The sequence below is a fragment of the Ornithorhynchus anatinus genome, chromosome 8 (assembly GCF_004115215.2).
Source record: "Ornithorhynchus anatinus isolate Pmale09 chromosome 8, mOrnAna1.pri.v4, whole genome shotgun sequence".
NCBI classification, from domain to species: domain Eukaryota; kingdom Metazoa; phylum Chordata; class Mammalia; order Monotremata; family Ornithorhynchidae; genus Ornithorhynchus; species Ornithorhynchus anatinus.
The window spans coordinates 10,016,812-10,037,677 of record NC_041735.1 but is presented as its reverse complement, the minus strand read 5'-3'; positions in this window follow the sequence as shown (position 1 = coordinate 10,037,677).

The following is a 20,866-nucleotide window of genomic DNA, read 5'->3' as shown; positions in this document are numbered from 1 at the left end:
AGCCTTTACTATTTGCAGAATGCTGTACTAAACACTTAGGAACTTATGGTATAACAGATTTGGTAGCCATTTTCCCTGCCATGAGGTGCTTATTGTGCTCTCTCAAGCACCCAGTACAGTGTTCGGCATACAGTAAGGACTTCAATAAATACCACTGATTGATTGATTGATTAATCTGGAGAGTATGAAAGAGAGAGAAAGCTCATTCTGTCCACTCTCAAAAAATAACACCCCAAAGGTCAGATTTAATTCAAATGTGTAGGAGAGGCTAAGAGAACCTATGGATGAGCAAAAGTCCTCCTCCTTCGGTGGACATGAACAGATTATCTTTAGCTGTGCTGATGCATTTGCTGTTTGCAGTTCCTGGAATTGTTTTCCATTCTGCCTCTTTGCCGTCCTGATCTTCCCAAAGTCTCTTCTTGAAAGAGCCAAGCCCTTCCCTGTTTCCACAGAGCAGACTGGTCTTTCCATTGCTGTTGGTTCCCATCCCAGCATTCTTTAACCGAACGGCACCGTCAGAGGTTATAAGAGGTTGCCCAAAACAGAACTCCTTATCTCCCCATCCAACCCCCCAGCCCTGACTTTCCCATCACCGTAGACAGCACCACCATCCTTCCTGTCTCACAAGCCATAACCTTGGCGTTAACCTTGACTCCTCTCTCTCATTCAACCCACATATTAATCTATCACTAAATCCTGTCGGTTCAACCTTCACAGCATTGCTAAAATCTGGTCCTTTCCTCTTCGTCCCAACTGCTACCATGTTGATCCAATAATTTATCCTGTCCTGCCTTGATTATTGTATCGGCCTCCTTGCTGATCTCCCTGCCTCCAGTCCACACTTCACTCTGCTGACCGGATCATTTTTCTACAAGAACGTTCAATCCATTTTCCCCCACTCTCCAAGAACCTCCATTGGTTGTCCATCTACCTTTGCATCAAACAGGAACTCCTTATCATCATCTTTAATGCCCTCAGTCACCTTGCCCCTTCCTACTTCACTTCGATACTCTGCTACTACAAACCAGCTCACACACTTCGCCCTTCTAATGCCAACCTACTCACTGTACCTCAGGTTCATCTATCTTCCCACCAACCTCTCGCCCACATCACACCTCTGGACTGAAATGCCCTCCCTCTTCAAATCGGACAAGCAAATTACTCTCCCCACCTTCAAAGCCTTATTGAAAGCACATTTCCTCCAAGAGGTCTTCCCTAAGTCCTCTTTTCCTTTTCTTCAACTCCCTTCTGCATCCACAACCCAACAGCACTTACGTACATATCTGCAATTTATTTATTTATTTATATTGATGTCTGTTTCCCTCTGCAGACTGTAAGCTCGTTGTGGGTAGGGAATGTGTCTGTTATATAGTTGTGTCGTAGTCTCCCAAACGCTTAGTACAGTGTTCTGCACACAGTAAGTGCTCAATAATTACAACTGAATGCACACACTCTTACCCCTGCCATTCGTAACTTGTTGGGACCCAAAGGGCAACATCAAGTAAGCAGGCAAGGTTGCAACTCTATGTGAAGGTACAAGGCGACTCTGGACAACGCCAGGACCAGAACCCAGGACTCCTGATTCACAGAGCTCTGCTCTTTCCCATGAACTCACAGCAGGGTCAGTGAGGAAGATTTAAGGAAAGAAAAATGGATAAATCATTTAGCGATGATTATAGCCAGTGCTGAATAAAGCACCTGACCCTTAGGCACAGCTTCTTGAAGAACCTATGCAGGGAGATGTCCTAAAACAATACCGTCTATGTGGAACAATCCCAGCTACTGTTTAACTTCTGCAGTTCCTTGCCAATTCACAGCAAAAATGAAATGGCCTCCTGCAAAATTTCCTTTCCAACCATCCTAGTGCTCAGGAAGGTATGACCATGATCTTTGGAATCCATCAAAATATAGGCACACCTTTTTTTAAATCCTAGAAACTGGATTGAAACATTATAAATTTTTAAGAACAGGGACTATGTTTTCTCCTTCCTTTATAGCTCCCCTCAGTGACTAGTATGCTGCTATGCATATGGCCGAAATTCATTAGCTGCTGTTGACCATGAGTAGATCACCCAGTTCAGGGTAAAGGTGATTCCCATAATACTATTTCTGGGTTAGCATTTTGCTGTTTCTGTCCATCTGCGTACCTTGTTATCTTGATTTTAATCTCTAGCCTTCCACCTCATTTACTGTCCTCTGAAAAGTGACTTTAATATTATTTAGTTTCAAGCACTAATAAAGACACCGAAAAGCCAAAGCAAATGTGAATCTTAAAGTATCTATCCTATATCTATATTTCTTTCCTATATTGAGAGAGAGAGAGAGAGAGATACAGAGAGAGAGAAGCCGATACTTAGTAAGGATTGGGAAAATTTACCCGGGTAGTGTAGCCGGAAAGCATGGATTACAAAAATAGATACAACTTGTGGCAGTTAGGGAAGCAGAGTGTCTTAGTGGCAAGAACCCAGGCTTGGAAGTCAGAGATCATGGGTTCTAATCCCAGCTCTGCCACTTATCAGCTGTGTGACTTTAGGCAAGTCACTTCACTTCTCCCTGTCTCAGTACCCTCATTTGTAAAATGGGGATTAAGACTGTGAGCCCCACTTGGGACACCCTGATAACCTTGTCTCTATCCCAGCCCTTAGAACAGTGCTTGGCACATAGTAAGTACTTAACAAACTCCATAATTATTATATTATTATTATTATTATTAATGGAATCAGTCCATATCACACCTTTCCATCCTGCCTCCTTAACATCCCAATCTTCACAAAGGCTGTGCTTCAATAGAGTAACTCCTCTCCTGATTCCGTCCTACAGTTTAGTCTGCCTGCTGTCCTGATCTTCCAAGCATACACTGATGATGATAATAGTAATGATAATAAGAATATAATGGTATTTATTATAATTATTATTATGGTATTTGTTAAGTACTTTGTGCCAAGCACTGTACTAAGCTTTACAGTAGATATAAGATAATAGGGTCCCTGTCCCATAGTCCCTGTCCCACTCAGGGCTAACAGTCTAAGTAGGAGGGAGAACCAGTATTGTTGCATTGTTTCAAGCAGTTTGAGACTGTGCTTCAGCATGTTTTAAATTTGTTGGGGTTTTTTTGCCCTCTAGGCTTGTTTGTGATGATAATAATAATGAATATTATGGTATTTGTTTAGCACTTACTGTGTAACCAGCACTGTCATTTAGTGCTGGGGAAGATTCAAGATGATTAGGTTGAAGAGAGTCCCTTTTTCACACAGTGCTCACAGTCTAAGTGGGGAGAGAACAGATTGAGAATTCCCATTTTACATTGAGGAAACCAAGGCACGGAGAAGTCAAGTGACTTGCCCAAGGTCACATAGAAGGCAACTGAGGGAGCCAGGATTATGGCGGAGTAGATAGAGCCCGGGCCTGGGAGTCCGAAGGTCATGGGTTCTAATCCCGGTTCTGCCACTTGTCTGCTGTGTGACCTAGAGCAAGTCACTTCACTTCTCTGTGCCTGTTACTTCATCTCTAAAATGGGGATTAAAACCGTGAGCCTTAGGTGGGACAGGGAACGTGTCCAACTCAATTATCTTGTATCTACCCCAGTGTTTAGTTTAGTCTCTGGCACGTAATAAATGCTTAACATATACTATTATCTTTATTATCGTCATTATTAACAATACTACTAAAAACTGATCAATCATTCACATCTATGGAGCACTTACTGTGTGCAGGACACTGTACTAAGTACTTGGGAGAGTACAACACCACAATATGACAATTAATCGATCGATCGATTTCAGACTGGAGGATGATTTCTCACTGTTGTTTTTCACTGCACTTAGCAGCTACTTTGTAGTGCTCGAAGCCCATTACACTTCATTTTCCTCTCTCCAGACCACTAAGACACTAATTCATTCCTCTCCTTCAAAAGTCAGTATTAAAATAAAATGTGAAATAATCATATTAAATCTTTAATCCCTTGCAGAAGTGGGTATTCTAAGCAGTCAAGGACAGCCCGCAGGTCTTGTGATGTGCTTTTCCAATATATTATGTATTTATATCAGGTCTTTAAACAATATGTCTTAAGGTGGAAATGGCAACTTTGACACACACACGTAATTTCAAAGATGGGAAGAAGTGAAAACTTCAGGGTCAAAATGTCCAAAGGGAAGTGAGGTAAAAAAAGGTATCTCAGATTCTAACGCAACTGCAAAACACAGAAGGCACAATCATTTTGAATGGGAAGAATTAAAGGAACTGACTCAACAAGGAGGTAAATTGTTCAGAGTTATTTATTTCAGCTGCATTCCTGGTTAAATTGGTTTTGAAATAATTAAATAACCTTGAAAAACCTGTGACTATTATTGCTAATTCTATCTAATGATTTTCCCATACAATTAGCCTGTGAATGGGGTTATCTGTTAAACTATTAATGCACTGAAAGCCCTGTTCCTCAAGCCGACTGGAGGACGGGAAAGGGGGAAACTGACTTTCCCCCAAAATAACCTTAAATTGTCACCACTAGTTGACTACTCTCTCCTAGCTATAACACTTAACTTCCTCCTGAAGCTTTACAGTATTTGTGGCCTTAATTGAGGGACCTAAACAAACAAATTAATCACCCTGGCCCATAAAAATGACAGAATTCATATGGTAGCATTCTTCATTCTCTCCAATTTGTTTTCCTGAAATTCCCGCAGCGATTTATTTGCTGAATACGCGAGTTTTCCCCTTTATGAAAATTACAAATTGTTGTCAAGGTTAACGAGTTAATATTCTCATTCAATATTTATTTTATAGGGAGGTGAAGAAGTGCGACTGTTCCGCTCTTCTTCGACTGCAAAGTCTGGTTTCTTAATCAAAATGACAAGGACACTGTCCTTTGGATAATACTCTGAATCATCAAGACTAAAAAATGAGCTTTATTAATCAACAGACCCTGATTAATTATTATAAAGTGATGTTCATACATTTCTGTACATTTTAATAATTCCTGCAGAAGGCTAACAATGTCCCTGGTGATTTGAAACCTTTTGGGTTTGAATTTTTCTAAGCAATGTCACAATAAATTGTCCAAGGGTACTACTGCTCTCTCGCTAATCCAGTCTGCTTCAATCCAGCAAATGAGGAGAACCTTCTTTTCTCCTATTTCCCATCTATAATTCATCATTTGCATACAAAGTAAGGAGCAAAAATCGGCAGTCTCATCAGTTTTCAAAATACCAAGGGACAACCAGGGTGATTTATAGCAGATTGCATTATCTCCCTCATATAACCAGAATATCTCTGTAAAAACAGACCCCTCTAATTTCTCAATAAGAGAGGCCATGTAATAGCTGAATGGGATGAAGGTCACCGGTTTGCGGGATTCGTGTGAGCTAAATCTTGGGGGGTTGTTCTCGCTTCCTCCGCACTCCCTCCTTCTTCTCTTCCCCACCCCCAACAAAGAGAAATTATTCCTGCCTTTCAATTGCCGCCATAAGGACCAGAGATACTTAGGCATTCAAGACTCTCGCACCACGCTTCAAAGCATCTCATTGCCTGTTACCAGATGAGAAATATGCCACCTGTTTCTACTGCTAGTGATGCGTTTCTGAAGATTGAACTGATGTAACCTTGCTAAAAGGAACAGGTGTATCCAGTAGTTAGTTCCTCTTCTGAATCATTCCACCCAACCAGATGGCTAAGTAGGTGACCATCACTGCCTGGTAGAGCTTCACACCCTTTGGTGTGAAGGAATCTGGGAAGATGTGTTTCGACTGCAGGATAAAGGCAACGGCCGCAGCAAACTGACCTAAGTTCAACAAAAATAATGGTGTTTATTCTTAAGCACTCACTGAATGCAGAAAACAGTAGTAAGTGTTTGGGAGAGTACAGTAGTTTAGGGAGACAGATCCCTGCCTTCCAGAAACTTACCCGCCAGCAGTGGGGGCAGTCACCAAAATAAATTCCAAATAGAGGGAAGCAACAGGATTTACAGCTATGTACATATGTGCTATCAGTGGCGGGGGAGAGAGATACACAAATTCTTCAGGATTGTACCAGGATTTGGATTCTCACAAGCTCAGCCAGACACAACGAGGCTTTGCAGTGAGACGTCAGGAAACTGTCACTGCTGCCTTCCTGGCCCAAGCGTTTAATTATGAACTACGTCGGGAAGCCGTTCTGCGGCTCACCTCAGGAATTCTGCCCGGGTTACGTCACTGTGTGATCGAGTTCCCTGCAGGTAATGCGGCATCATACCTATGGGGTTTCCCAATTGTCAACAAAGACCCTCTGGCTCATTTTCTTCATGGGATAAGGTGGAAAACATTTTATTGCCTTAGAATGCCCTGTTCCTCTTCCTGCATTTCGCCCTCTAGAAATGCGGGTTTTGATCCCAGATAACAACTCAGAGTGAGATTATGATGTTAGTTTTCTCTAGAGATATCAGCAGTCTAGGTCATAAAACTACCATATGGCAGGTTTGGCAGCCTTGCGCGAGGGCCATGGTTTAATTAGCACATGGACAGACTCTGTTCCCCATTTGCAAACGCCTGGATCCTCCTGTGGCAAAGGCTGGCAGTGCAATTAAGGGGAAGTTTGTAGCAATTTTGGCTGTTACATGAAGTGACCTTACTGGAGCCAACACTGTCATTCCATAACATTTCACTCATGATTAAGTTTATTCTTTCCAATGCAGCCCCAATGCCAGGTCTTTGGGTCTCTTTAGGATGGGAGAGTCAAACTGGATCCCTCTGTGTGACTTTATAAAGGTTTTAGGCCAAGGAAATAATCAGATTACTCTCCATCTGATTTTTATTGAATGATAGGGTGAGAAGGAAAGCCATGCTACAAATGGCTCTTAACCAGAGACCAAGCCCTCCAACCCTCCACCTCCAAACCCCCAGTTCACCTTCCATCATAAGCTGACATCCCTGGCTCGTCAAATAAAACCACTGGATACTCTAGACTGTAAGCTTGTTGTGGGCGGGGAATATGTCCATTATCTCATTGTGTTGTTGTGTTGTACTCTTCCGAGTGTTTAGTACAGTGTCCTGCACACAGTGAGCGCCTCTCCAGGAGGTGTTGCCGTTGCCTCCACCGGCTCAAACAAACTGAACAGCAGAGGTAGAAACAGTTGGATGGTGTAATCTTTAACTAAATATGCAGCAATGGCTAAGAAGGTCAACTGAATGTCGATCGTGATGAGGAAGGGGATAGGAAGCAAAATTAAAAGACACAGTTCTGCCCTATAGATCAATCTATCAATGGTCTTTATTTAGCACTTACTGAGTGCAAAGCACTGTACTAATAATAATGATAGTATTTGTTAAGCGCTTACTATGTTCCAGGCAGTGTACTAATTCCTGTGGGGAATACAAGCAAATTGGGTTGGACTCAGTTCTTGCGCCAAATGGGTCACACAGTTTCAATTCCTATTTTGCAGATGGGGTAACTGAGGCCGAGAGAAGTGAAGTGACTTTCCCGAGGTCACACAGCAGACAGGTGGCCCAGCCGGGATTCTGATTCCCAGACCCATGCTCTATCCACTGTACTAAGTGCTAGTGAGAGTACAACACAACAGAACTGGTAGACACATTTCCTGACCCCAACGATGGTCTAAAACCATGATACATCCAGACCTGCAATATTAGGTTCAGTTCTGATCGCTGCATCATAAGAAGCGTTGAATAGCTCTGGTTCAGAGGAATAGTGAAGAAGGCTGCATAAAGGGATAGACAGCAAAGTTACAACTCTCTCACCTCTCTTCATCATTCTTCTTGCTTTCTCTTGCCTATATACTTGCATTCATTCCCCCAGGCACCTCCACCCTAGGGCTCTGTGTGTCTTCCCCACTCTGTAATTATTTTATTGTTTGTTATATTATTTTATTCCCCAACTAGATTGCAAGGTGCTTGTGGATCAGGAATGTGGCTACCAACTCTGTTATACTGTACTCTCCCAAGCACGTTGTGGGCTGGGAATGTTGTCTGTTTATTGTTATATTGTACTCTCCCAAGCATTTAGTTCAGTTCTCTGCACACAGTACAGACTCAATAAATATGATTTAATAAATGAATGAATGACAAGGTTACTAATCTTGAGTAGACCAAGGAGGAAAAGGGACAACTGTCCATAAGGTTTTTAATAAGACTCCAGGCGGCAAATGAGAATTAAGATTAGCAAGAATGGTGACGGAAACTCACAGAATTTTCTCGCTCATAAAGTTCCTCCACTTATGAGCCCCACATGGGTCAGGGACTGTGTCCAACCCTACTTGCTTGTAACCACCCCAATGCTTACTACAGTGCCCACCACATAGTAAGCACTTAACAAATATCACAGTTATTGACCAATCACAAAAGAAATCCAAGTAACCCCACATAAACCGTTTATCTTATTTTTGTACTTTGTTCTTGACTCACATCTTCAACCCGTTGGCCATGCTCTTTCCCAAGCCTGGAATTCCATCCTCTTCAATATGCCAGACCACAATCCTCCATCCTGAAAATCATCTCCTGCCAAAGGCATTCCGCAACCAATGTTCACTACTCGTGGCCATGGCACCCCAACAACTACACACAAATATATTTTCATCCTCCAATTATTTATATTTCCATTATCTTGCTCTTACCAGATTAATGTTTGCATTTTCCTCACTCCCATAGATTGTATATAATTTTTGTCTGCCTTCCTACTCCCATTTAATCATTAGACACCTAAAAGGCAGAAACCATAATAATAATAATGATGATGGTATTTGTTAAGTGCTTACTATGTGCAAAAGCACTGTTATAAGTGCTGGAGGGGATACAAGGTGATCAGGTTGTCCCATGTGGGGCTCAGAGTCTTAATCTCCATTTTACAGATGAGGTAATTGAGGCACAGAGAAGTGAAGTGACTTACCTAAAGTCACACAGTTGACAAGTGGTGGAGCCAGGATTAGAACCCATCACCTCTGACTCCCATGCCCGGGCTCTTTTCACTGAACCATGCTGCTTCTCTTTTACCTTTATTGCACTCACCCAAATGTCTAGTACAGTGCTCAGCACACAGTAGTCAATTAACAAGTAGGAAAAGCAACGTGGTCTACTGGAAAGAGCATGGACTTGGGGGTCAGAAGACCGGGGGTCTAATCCCAGCGCCACCACTTGTCTGCTCTGTGAACTTGGGCAAATCATTTCAACTCTCTGGGCCTCAGTTATCTGTAAAATGGGGATTAAGACTGTGAGCTCTATGTGGGACAGGAACTGTGTCAAACCGATTATCTTGACTCTGCCCTACTGTTTAGTACAGGGCCTGGCACATAGTAAGCGTTTAACAAATAACATTAAAAAAGGGCAAGTGTGCTAGCAGAATTAACAGTTTTTTCATTAGAATTGGGGAACATACTTCCAACAGGTGATTTACAGGATAGAACACGATGCGGCATTAGAAGCAACAGTCATGAGCTTGAGCTTGGCAGAGGACATACTGAGAGTATTGCAACACTAACCATCCTTAGATCAGGGTGCTTAAACAACACGACCCCTACATTATAGGATTTATCTATGCAATTGCCCCAGAGAATATCCCATCTTGTTTCTATATGCTGGCATGATTGTGATAACTGCTTCCAATAGTTATTCCAGGCTTAAATTAGACCTAAGTAGTTTAGTTACCTAGAGTCACTGACTTGGTGATTCTGCTTTAAAAAATTTTTCGGCTCATCTCTAGCGACATGAGAATCCTGGCCAGGAGATAACCATGGCAAGTGAGAACAGAGCTCACTTGACTCTAAAGCTTGTATCTTGTGACTCTCAAGTTCGCTCTTGCATTTTCCCCCCTCTGGATTTTCCCTGAACTAACTCATCTTGGCAAACATGGCACCTTATGAGGCCAAAAACTTACCCTTATCTAGAAAAGGTCTCCGAGGAGAGTCCCAGTACTAGTGCTGGGTTCCAAAATGTGGTGTTCCAAGCTTATCTCTTCCTCTAAGGAGGCACCAGCATTTTTTTAATCCTAGAACTGTCAAGAAGCCACTTCGATATGATGCTCTTGTAGTAACTTTCTGTGGAGCTATTTTTCCCCTTCAGGTTATAACATGAAATCGAGCTTCTGAATGCTATGTCATGAGGAAAGCCAGTGAAAGGAAGAGGCTTGAGTCACCAACTGATCTGGAAAATCCTGAAATGCTTCCGTTCATAACCAATTATACCCTGAAATGTCTAAGGACAAAGAAGCTGCCAAGCTGAAGAATGAACAGTAAGTAGAAAAGAGTTCTACTTTAAAGCCAAAGAATGCATCCGGTTGAATTTACCTTTGAAAAAAATCTATTCCCATGCTTGTTTTAAGGTTTGCCCAATATAGAAATAATCAATAAAGGGATGACATCACCACGGTAACAAATGTTCAAAATCAGAATTTTAACACCAACCTAAGTGGGAAGATTTGTCCTTGAACCACCTATAGTGTGCCCACCCCAAGACACTGAGTTTAGTGTTGTCCCTAGTTTAAAAAAAAAATGAACCAACAAAAACTTATCTTGTGTATGGGGTTGCACCACTCTGTGAGTTCCCTTCTGTTTCCCCAAAGTCCTATGAGGAATTCCACCACTGTATTCAGATCAATCAATCAATCAGTGGTATTTATTAAACAGAACACTGTAGCAAGGGCTTGGGGAATTATAATAAGAAAGAGTTGGTAGACATGATCCATGATCCCTACCTATGAGGAGCTTAGAGTTTACAGGGGGATACTGTAGGATCTACTGGGAAATCCACTTCTGAACATAAGGAAAACAAACACAATAAACAATGATAAATACAGAAATGACATTAAAGTGGCCTGGATGGGCCACAAGGTCTCCATTTCCAAAGGGGTTCCTTAACCTTGGGCCTCCCCTCCCTCCCACCCCCTGCCCTCCACACACACACCACCTCTTCCCCTCCCACATCGCCTCTTCCCCTCCCACATCACAGCCTACCATCGAGGCTTGAAGCCACACATCCCTGCAGAAGCAGAGAGAAAGTGCAGGAGGGCTTGATTTTCAATCAGTTAAAACGTGAGGAAGGTTGAAAGATTTGGACAAACGATGGCCTTGCCAGGAGAATTGAAGAAGCTGAAGACTATTCCCTCCTCACGTAAAAGCACTGCTATTCTCATTGTATTTTTCTTGAATTGTTCATGGTTTGCCTTAACTTTTTTCTGTGTGTCTAGCCTTACTCCTTCATTCATTCCCACCCTCTAGATTGTGAACCCCCTATGGGCCAAGGAACCAGATCTGACTCAATGTCCATATGTTCTCCCCAGCGGTTGGTACAGTGCTTTGTATGTTTTAAGTGCTTAATAAATGTCATTTCTCCTCCTCCTTTTCAAACTTGCTATTATTCTATGATATATGATATCTTAATCAAAACCAATGGCTTGCCTAATTGACTAAAGTTGGGAGGAAATTTGATACCTCTCCACATGTACTTGAATGGGTGAATATAGTAAATGAGTAATGCAATGGAATTTAGAAAGGGAAACACAGTCAGGGAGATCAATTAGATTGTGGAAGTCTGGAAAGCCCATCACTTGAAGTATTTAAGACTAGAAATGCTGCCTACTCTGTTTGCAAGACCAGATGATCTATATATGTACAATAATAACTAAATTTATACAGTGGCAGGACTACAAAACTGACCTGTAGGATAATTCCAATTTACAGATTGAAAAACCAAGCTCTAGAGAAGTTAAATGACTCATCTAAAGACCTCTAATGCCAGACTACTCAATGTACCTCACTCTCTTCTAGCTCTCTACCGATCCCTCACCCACGTCCTGCCCCTGACCTGGAAGTCCTTCCCTATTCGTATCTGACAGATGTTCATTCTCCCCACCTTCGAAATCTTATTAAAAACACATCTCCTCCAAGAGGACTTCCCCGGCTAAGTCCTTATTTCCTCTTCACTCCTTTCTGTGTTGTCCTTGTACTAGGATTTACACCCTTTATTCACCCCTCCCTCAATCAATCATCCCTCCCTCGACACCGTAGCACGTATGCACATATCTGTAATTTAATCTATTTCTAGTAATGTCTATATCTCCCTCTAAGACTGTAAGCTTGTTGTGGGCAGGGAGCATGTCTATCAGTGCTGAAACACTGTGCTCTCACAAACACTTAGCACAGAAGCAGCATGGCTCAGTGGAAAGAGCCCGGGCTTGGGAGTCAGAGGTCATTGGGTTCTAATTCCGGCTCTGCCGCTTATCAGCTGTGTGACTTTGGGCAAATCACTTAACTTCTCTGGGCCTCAGTTCCCTCATCTGTAAAATGGGGATTAAGACTGTGAGCCCCATGTGGGACAACCCGATCACCTTGAATCCCCCCTAGTGCTTAGAACAGTGCTTTGCACTTACTAAAGCGTTTAACAAATACCATCATTATTACTATTATTATTACAGTGCTCTGCACACAGTAAGTGCTTAATAAATATGACTGATTGATTGCTCAGTTTGGCAATAGGAGAATCCAACATCAGAACTGGTTCCTTTCAATTGATGAACTGATAATTTGCAAATAAACATCATTTTATTAGTTTCCTCAGCAGAAGTACAGCTGGTGAGAAAAAGAAAAATGCACCTCATACTTGCGTAACTATATACAGGGTGCATATGAATATGATATAAGTGCCCTTGGTTTTTGAAGATACCATAGTCATTTACATAGTTACCATCATAACATAATTGTCCCACTTAAGTCACTGATGCCTATTCTATGCAGCCACTGAGAAAGTATGATAGAAGTAAATGACACAGTATGGAATGGCCCCTTACCTTCTTCCTTCTCCTTTCTTTTCCTTCTCGTCCCCTTATTGTTAGTCTGAATTCTTAAAAGACCCATATAATAGGCGCCCTCCCCCCATTTTAATGTTACAAAAATTATACAAGTAAATGTGGAAATCCTGCTGATGACATTAACAATATTCATGGGAGCAAGTAGTGTAGCTGAAAGGACCCATGTGTGACCAACACTCCATTCCTCTTTCACAGGTATGGAGAATTTGTAGTAATGAAGCAGCTTTTGCTACTTGCCTACCTATTGCTTCCTCTGAAGCCTCGTGAAGCCTCTTCGAGAGAGTAACCCCCGTCCATGTTGCCATGTACCAGTCTTGTCTATTTATTTCCCAAAAATCTCTTGACATTCCACTTTGTGAGAGTTGACACTCCATTAGATCTTTAATGTCCTTTTTCTGGCTGCCCTTCTTGGGAATATCTACCCCCTTTGTTTAATCAGATAGCAGCTATTTTGGTAAGCTTTGGTATCAAGGAAGCTGCTTTGCCAAGAAACTTTGCCTCAACACCGGTGAGCTGTTGGTATTTCAGGACCTCATTGCTTTTGATCCTGTTTAGCCATCTCATGTTGAGTGAGGTCATACAGTCATTGAAGAGATGTTGAATAATATGTTGCAGTGAAAGGTAAAGGTAACAGAGAGGGGAAAGAAGGAAAGGGGAGTTTAGTCAGAAGAAAGAGGACACCCAGATTAACCTTATACTGTATCTCCCAATCTGATTTTCTAGGATTTAGGATTGGCCTCCTTTAAGGGGAAAATCTATCTTTTTCAAGCATGAGGTCTTCCCAATAACCAAAAACTACTTCACAGAGCTCTTATATGGAACTTGTGACCTTCTCAGAAGACAGAACCCATGAAAGCCAACATACTACTATTTCACTGTAGTATTTTTATGCAGGGATAAAAACGCCAGTGACATGTAGCTCGTATAGAATAAAACATCTGCAGCCATAGGAAATCTTTAGGAAACAGTTCTTTCTACAAAGGGATTTCCTTTGTTTTACCTCACAGAGATATTTGATTTTCTGAGACAAGGAAGTAAATATGATTATCTTTTTTAGATGGAATTTTTGGATTCCAGTGGAATATCCTATGGGATCATTATATATACCATGTGGTTATTTTTAATAGCTACCTACATATTCAAGAATACATTTAAAAAATATAATCTAATAAAATTAATTCAAAGCCTGATGACAAAAAGACTTGCACAATGTTCTTATTTCCAAAACAAATCCTGCTTTCAATTTTTTTTGGCCTTCTAGGCTCCAAGGAAATTAAGGAATTCTTGAGTTATGGAATTGAGGCAGGCCTAGTTCAGCTCTTTAAACTTGAGAAGGCCAAGATACCTGACCTCCCTAATATGCCCTAACCAGGGAATTTGATTCCTTTGGAGGTGCTAATGTGCTAACACCTCTGCTTCTCCCCTTTAAAAATGAAATTGTGTCTGATGCCAAGGTGCCCAGGACAGGCACAAGAAGGCAAATGTGCAAGAAACAATATTAAATGGGGAGAGGAGGGAATATGGAGAAAATCGGACATATCTGAGAAAGGTTCAGGATTGCTATTTGTCAGTGAATCCTAATTCAAACCCAAATGGGAACTCACCATTATCGGGGATTCACACAGCTCCAGGTAAACAACTAATGAGCAGGCTGCCAGCTTCATTTTTATCGAGAGCCCTCAGAGATTCAACCGTGCCATTTCATAAAATATGCAGATGATAGTGGAGGGAGAATAGCAAAGGCTTTGAAAATGATTCACACAACCTAAAAATGATGTTGAAAAGGGAGGAATTAAATATTCACAAAGTGAGAGAAATTAAGGCATATTAACTGTTAGAATGTGGAAATGAAATGACTAACATGCGTAGAGTTGATGAGAACTAGATGATTACATATCTGTCAAAAGTTTCTAATTCTGACACAGTGTGATGTCGAGGTGCTAGTTGTCTGGTAAGGGCAAAAGAATTAGGTATGGGACAAGTAACGCAAAGCTGACAGATCAGAGCCAAAGACAGGGAGACACTGCAGTGATTAACACTGGGCTTAAACCTGTTCTGAGCGTGAATTTTGATCTCACAAAATGAATTCTAATTACAGGTACAACCCAAGAACACAAGTTCTCTGCATAGTCAGAACAGAATGGGGCTGCTAAGTCCACAATGAACAAGGGGGGCAAAAAAAGCCCAAACAGGAAAGGCTAAATTTGGTGAGTTGACTTTACTGAATATATTAGGTATGGAAAGCAAAACTGAGGCCCATCCAAACTAGAATTAGCAGTAATTATTATATAATATGTAATGATGGGATTTAAATGGCTAACACATTTTCTCTGCTGAGATCATTTAGACATGATTCATATAAATGATTAAATTAATAGATCTTCGCTTTAAGACTGGTAGGCAGCTTAAACTAGATTTTTCAACAGAGACAGATCCCAGTGAAATAATATGAATAGAGAAATTGAATGGAAATTGAACGAGGAATTCGGATAGTGGGTAAGTATGCACTATGGGTTATTAAAAGAAGCTGAGCATTCATCTAGAGCACACGGATAATTGTTATTTTCCCACTAATTTTTTTTTAAAATGTATTCTGAAGAAGTAACCCATTGTGAAAAAAATGGATTTGAGGAGGTGGCAAGTGATTAGGACAGTGCTCTGCACAGAATAAGTGCTCAATAAATACTACTGATTGATTACCATGAAAGTCAAGGTCATTGGATCAACTGATCAACAAACATTTTTGAGATATATAAGGAGGTGCTACAAATCTCTTTAGAACTAAGCTATAGATCCTTAGTCAATAGTATTTTTTGAACTCTAAGGAGAGTACTGTCCTTTAGACTGTAAACTCAGTAGGGACAGGGAATGTGTCTGCTAATCCTGCTATATTGTACTCTGTCAAAGGATTAGTACAGTGCTCTGCACATTGTAAGCAGTCAGTTAATACACTGATTGACTGATTGAGACTAAACTCCTGGTAGAGAACAGTGGAATTAATAGATATAACCCCTACCCTCAAGGAACTTAAGAAGTAAAATCGAAGGCTTAAAAATACTTTGAAGAGAGATAGATCCAAGAACTATTAATACATGAAATCAGGTGTTAGCTACATTGAAATCTTCCCAGCAAGCATTAGGGTCTTCAGCGACAGGAAGCAAATCCATGAGACCACAAAGAGAGAGACAAAACAGAAATGGATTGTGAAATAAGATGAAATCAAACTACAATTTTCATGATGTCCTTCTGTATATTCATTTTGTTGTTGTCAATACCATCTACTCCTCAAAAAAATCAAAACAAATTAAGGAATCAAGTATAAATTCAGTATATCTATGGCAATTTTACTAATTCCTTTAGCGATATGACAGGTAATAAAATTTAAGAAACATAAACAGAATAAACCCCTTAGAAACAGTGCGCGGCCTAGTAGAGAAAGCAAAAATCTTGAAGTAAGGGCATCTGGATTCTAGTTCCACCTCTTCCACCTGCCTACTCTATGACATTGGACAAATCACTTAACTTCTCTGTGCCTCAGTTTCTTCATCTGTAAAATAGGGATCAAATGCCTTTTCTCCCTCCTACTAAGATGGTGAGCCCCACGTGGGTCAGGGACTCTATCTGATCTGATTGTCTTTATCTACCCCAGTGCATAGTCCAGGGCTTGGCACATAGAAGGCATTTAACAAACACCACCAGTATTATCATTATTACTAGTAATAATTAATACATTATGAGCACCACATAGCTATCATTGCAATGATATCATCAAAATTAATCATTCACAGCTATGATGGCATCAAAATAGATTATTCTATGGATTCAATGTATCTACAAATTAATGCCATTTACAGAAAGACTATTTTATATGGATTTAACTGCACAATTTGAATGTATTGTAAAACCCACCATAAAGTCCATTTTTGTATTCATATGGAAATGAATATAAAGCTACCCCCTGCCAAATACTGTTATGTTTTTAACATCATTTTGCAACAAATTTTAAAGAAATGCATTCTCTTTCATATTTATTACTGGTATAACAGTTTCCACATTCCACCTCCTAATCTCTGGGAATTGCCCTCAAAATTAATTTATTTCCAAGACCACTTCAAAATTGCCTCTTCCTGCCTTTCAGACTTCTTCTCTACTTGAGTCAATGTTTCCTCCTTCTGTCTAGAATTATCTCCTGTCATTCGGCACGATCTGACTATTGCTAATGCATCAGCCTTCTTCTTTTCAGCTCCTGACATCTGGAATAGCTTTCCTCTACCCTCCTACCAAAAAATATCTCAACTAAAACACATTTTATCATCATTAATTATTTTTTTCTGACTTATTTACTGAATCCTGAAACCACCAGGTATTGTTACATTACATGGTTTTTTCATAGCTAAAGGCTTGACCCTCACCTCCAATGTGCCAGAAAGCACTGGGGGGAAAAGGATGCACCAACTGTATTTATTGAGCCCTTACTGTGGGCAGAGCACCATACTAAGTGCTTGGGAGAATATAACATAACAGATTTGGTAGATTTGTACCCTGCCCACAATGAGATCACTCTCCATCAGTACGGGCAATTCTACTCTCACCCTTTTCTGACTACAAATCATTGATTGCCTAGCAGCATGGCCTAGAGCACGGGCCTGGGAGTCAGAGGACATGGGTTCTAATCCCTGCTCTGCCACATGTCTTCTGTGTGACCTATGGCATGACACAACTTCTCTGTGCCTCAGTTACCTCATCTGTAAAATGGGGACTAAGACTGTGAGCTCCATGTGGGACAGGGACTGGGTCCAACCTGAATACCTTGTTTACCTTGATTACCTTAGAACAGTGTTTGGCATGTAGTAAGCACTTGATAAATAGTACGATTATTATTATCAAGCTCTTAGTACAGTGCTTTGCATGCAGTAAGCGCTCAATAAATACAATTATCATTATTATTAGGTGGCAGGTGATAATGAGAAACCTTTGCAATTGAATGGCCAAATTGCATTCAAGGACCAACTGGGTTTCATACTATCATAGCCATCTGGGTAAGGGCAGCTTTCAGGGTACGCTGGCTTTTGCACACAATTTGACACCGAAAGAGTTGTGTCCTTGGTTTGGCGTCAATGGGCATAAAGCTCCTGAGGTAGCTAGCTGATGGGAAAGGTCGGTGGGGTAGAGAGAAGGAAGGGACAAACAGGGTGACCATGGTAGGTTTCTGCATCATCCAGCATCCTTCACTGACAAGTTGACAGTGATAATAATAATACTAATAATGATAGCATTTGTTTAGCGCTTACTATGTGCCAAGCACTTTTCTAAGTGCTAAGGTAGATACAAGGTAATCAGAATCAGGTTGTCCTTTGTGGGGCTCACAGTCTTAATCCCCATTTTATAGATGAGGTAACTGAGGCCCAGAGAAGGTAAGTGACTTGCCCAAAGTCACATAGCTGACAAGTGGTGTAGTCAGGATTAGAACGCATGACCTCAGACTCCCAAACCTGTGCTCTTTCCACCAAGACACACTGCTTCTCTATGATGGTGGAGTGCATTCTCTGGCTCCAGAGCACAATTCCTTTGGTGAACTAGTGTTAGCCAGGACTGGAGGTGAACTCATGAGCTGTGACCTCCCATGCTCTTCTGGCTGAAGCATCTGCCCAAATCTATCTTCCCACACTCCAGACAAGTAATACCCGTTGGCCGGACTATCAGGCATGAGATGGGGTGGACTGTGATGTGGAGGTGATGGTTAGGATGACCACTCATCCAGTGGATTAGAAACAATCTAGTTTCTGCTATTTTGTTGCCTGTTTGGTACTGACACGGCAGCACATGCCTTTAGGCAGGGCATTTTTCTTCTATCTGTCCATCCTCCCTCTACCCCAGATCCTGCCACTGAGTTACTACTGTTTGGAGGTGGTGCCCGTGTTTACAGAGACCTGGAAGGGAAAGGCAATGTCTCTGGAGCGAAGAAGAACAGGGTACATCGAACGACACACAGGGTTCTGCAGATTGCTGCAAAGAACCCTTTTTTCCATCTTTAAGCTACCATTGAATATGCACATTATGTAATCCATGGAGAGTACCTAACAGTGTGGCCTAGTGGAAAGAACGTGGGCCTGGGAGTCTGAAGATGTGATCTCTAGACCCAGTTCCTCCACTTAACTGCTGTGGGACCGTGGTCAAGCCACTTTACTTCTCTATGCCTCAGTTCCTTCATCTACTAAATGGGGATTCAATATTCGTTCTCCCTCCTACTTAGACTTAGGAGTAGTATTTGAGACAGGACCTGTGTCCAATCTGATTATTTTGAATTCACCCCAGAGCCTAGTACAGTCTTTGGTATATAGTAAGTGCTTAACAAATATCATATTATTAATATAGTAATATTAATAATATATAGCTGTTATTTCCAGGTCAACTAAAGGGTGTCCAAGTTTTCTTGTTTGCCTCCTGTGGCCACTATAGGGGCAGTTCAGCATTCACCCAGGAAACCCCCATGATCTGCAGTATCTACATTGAAATGACAGGGCTCCAGAATCCCAATGCAAAATTTCACAAGATCGGCTGGGAGAGTTCTCCCTCCTTTTTGTTCACCTGGTCAGACACCCTCTTTTCGTGTTAAAAAAAGGGATAAGCAAAGGAAATTGCATTGTGAAATGCCAATATTCCAGCCCGTTTTTGTTTTCGATTTTCCCAGTAAGAATGCAGAATTCTGGAATCTGTACTAGTGAGACAAAAGACCTCAGTACTTAATCAACAGGCTTTGGCAGAAGAGCAAACACTGAGGGTAGAAAAAGTTAAGTTGGAGAAGGATTTCTGAAGGGTTTTCTCACCCCTGCCACCATCAACAGCTGTTTTAGAGTCCCCAAGCAGCTTGTGTCTCTAGGACTACATCATTGAGAAATGTGTTTCTCAAATTCTGCCTCCTCCCACCCCACATTCAGACTGGGACACAGAGGATGACAGTTTCAGGGGGTTTTTTTGTTTTGCTTTTTTTGATGGAAAAAACCCCCCAGCCATTTAGAGACTATTTAGAGAATAAGGGAGAGCTGTGACTCTTTTGAGTACTACACTATAGGTTGGAGAAAGGATACTAAATATTTTATTGTCTCAGGTGGCATTTTAGCTCTGAGAAGTAAGATAAGACCTCCTAATTCTCAGTAAAGCCCCAAGCAATATAGGGCAAGGACTTGCTTTAGGTTAGCCACAATTAATAATCAGGAACAGACCTATCATCACTTAAAATATCAACCACTCTGCTAGGAAAGAGCTATCACCTTCTGTTCTCTTTTTTCTGAGAAAGGAAAATTGATAGGTCACCAGCATCTGTGAGTAGCACTCAGAAGGTATCCTATTTATTTTAACTGCAGCTTCAAATCAGTGGCTATCTGCATTATGAAGAATTTCATTCTCTAAAGCATATTTTGTCTTCATTTTTCATATGCCTCTGAACAGAACATATGGTAATCTGTTTAGCTATATTCCACTGGGATAGCTAAACCCTATATACCAAGCACTCCTATGTTTACTGTAAAATTCATGTTCTTGCCTTATCCTAAATATTTCCCCTTTCTGCTTAGTAGGTTAAAAATATTCGAGGCTGTAAAACTGGCCTATTTACTACAGAATTCATAAGTCATGCACTGTAGTGTTTAAATACAATAGAAATATTATTCGCTAGGGATCTGGCAAGTGTACATGCTAAAATCTGTCCTTTCAAGATCCAGAGGTGAAATATTTCAATACGACCGGTTCGAAAAACTTCGTTTTTCATATAAAAACATGTGCTGCTCCATTGCCCCTCTTTTGGTCTTGAGAATAATCTGTGAATGGTTGCCAGTTTACCTCTGAAGGGTTTGGCTGTAATTCCAGTCACAAGACTATATTTCAGCACCTGATTAGTTTCCCAGATCTGAATATTGCATCTCTTCACCTCCAATTCCCCACCATTGGTGACATATCAACCACTGCTCGCATATTTTAAATATCCCTAAGCACTATTCTTCACTCTGAATGTTGGGATCTCAATATGGGCGTATAGCAGTGGAATCTCCAGTCAACCTTCACCATTCAGCCACTCTTGATGAGT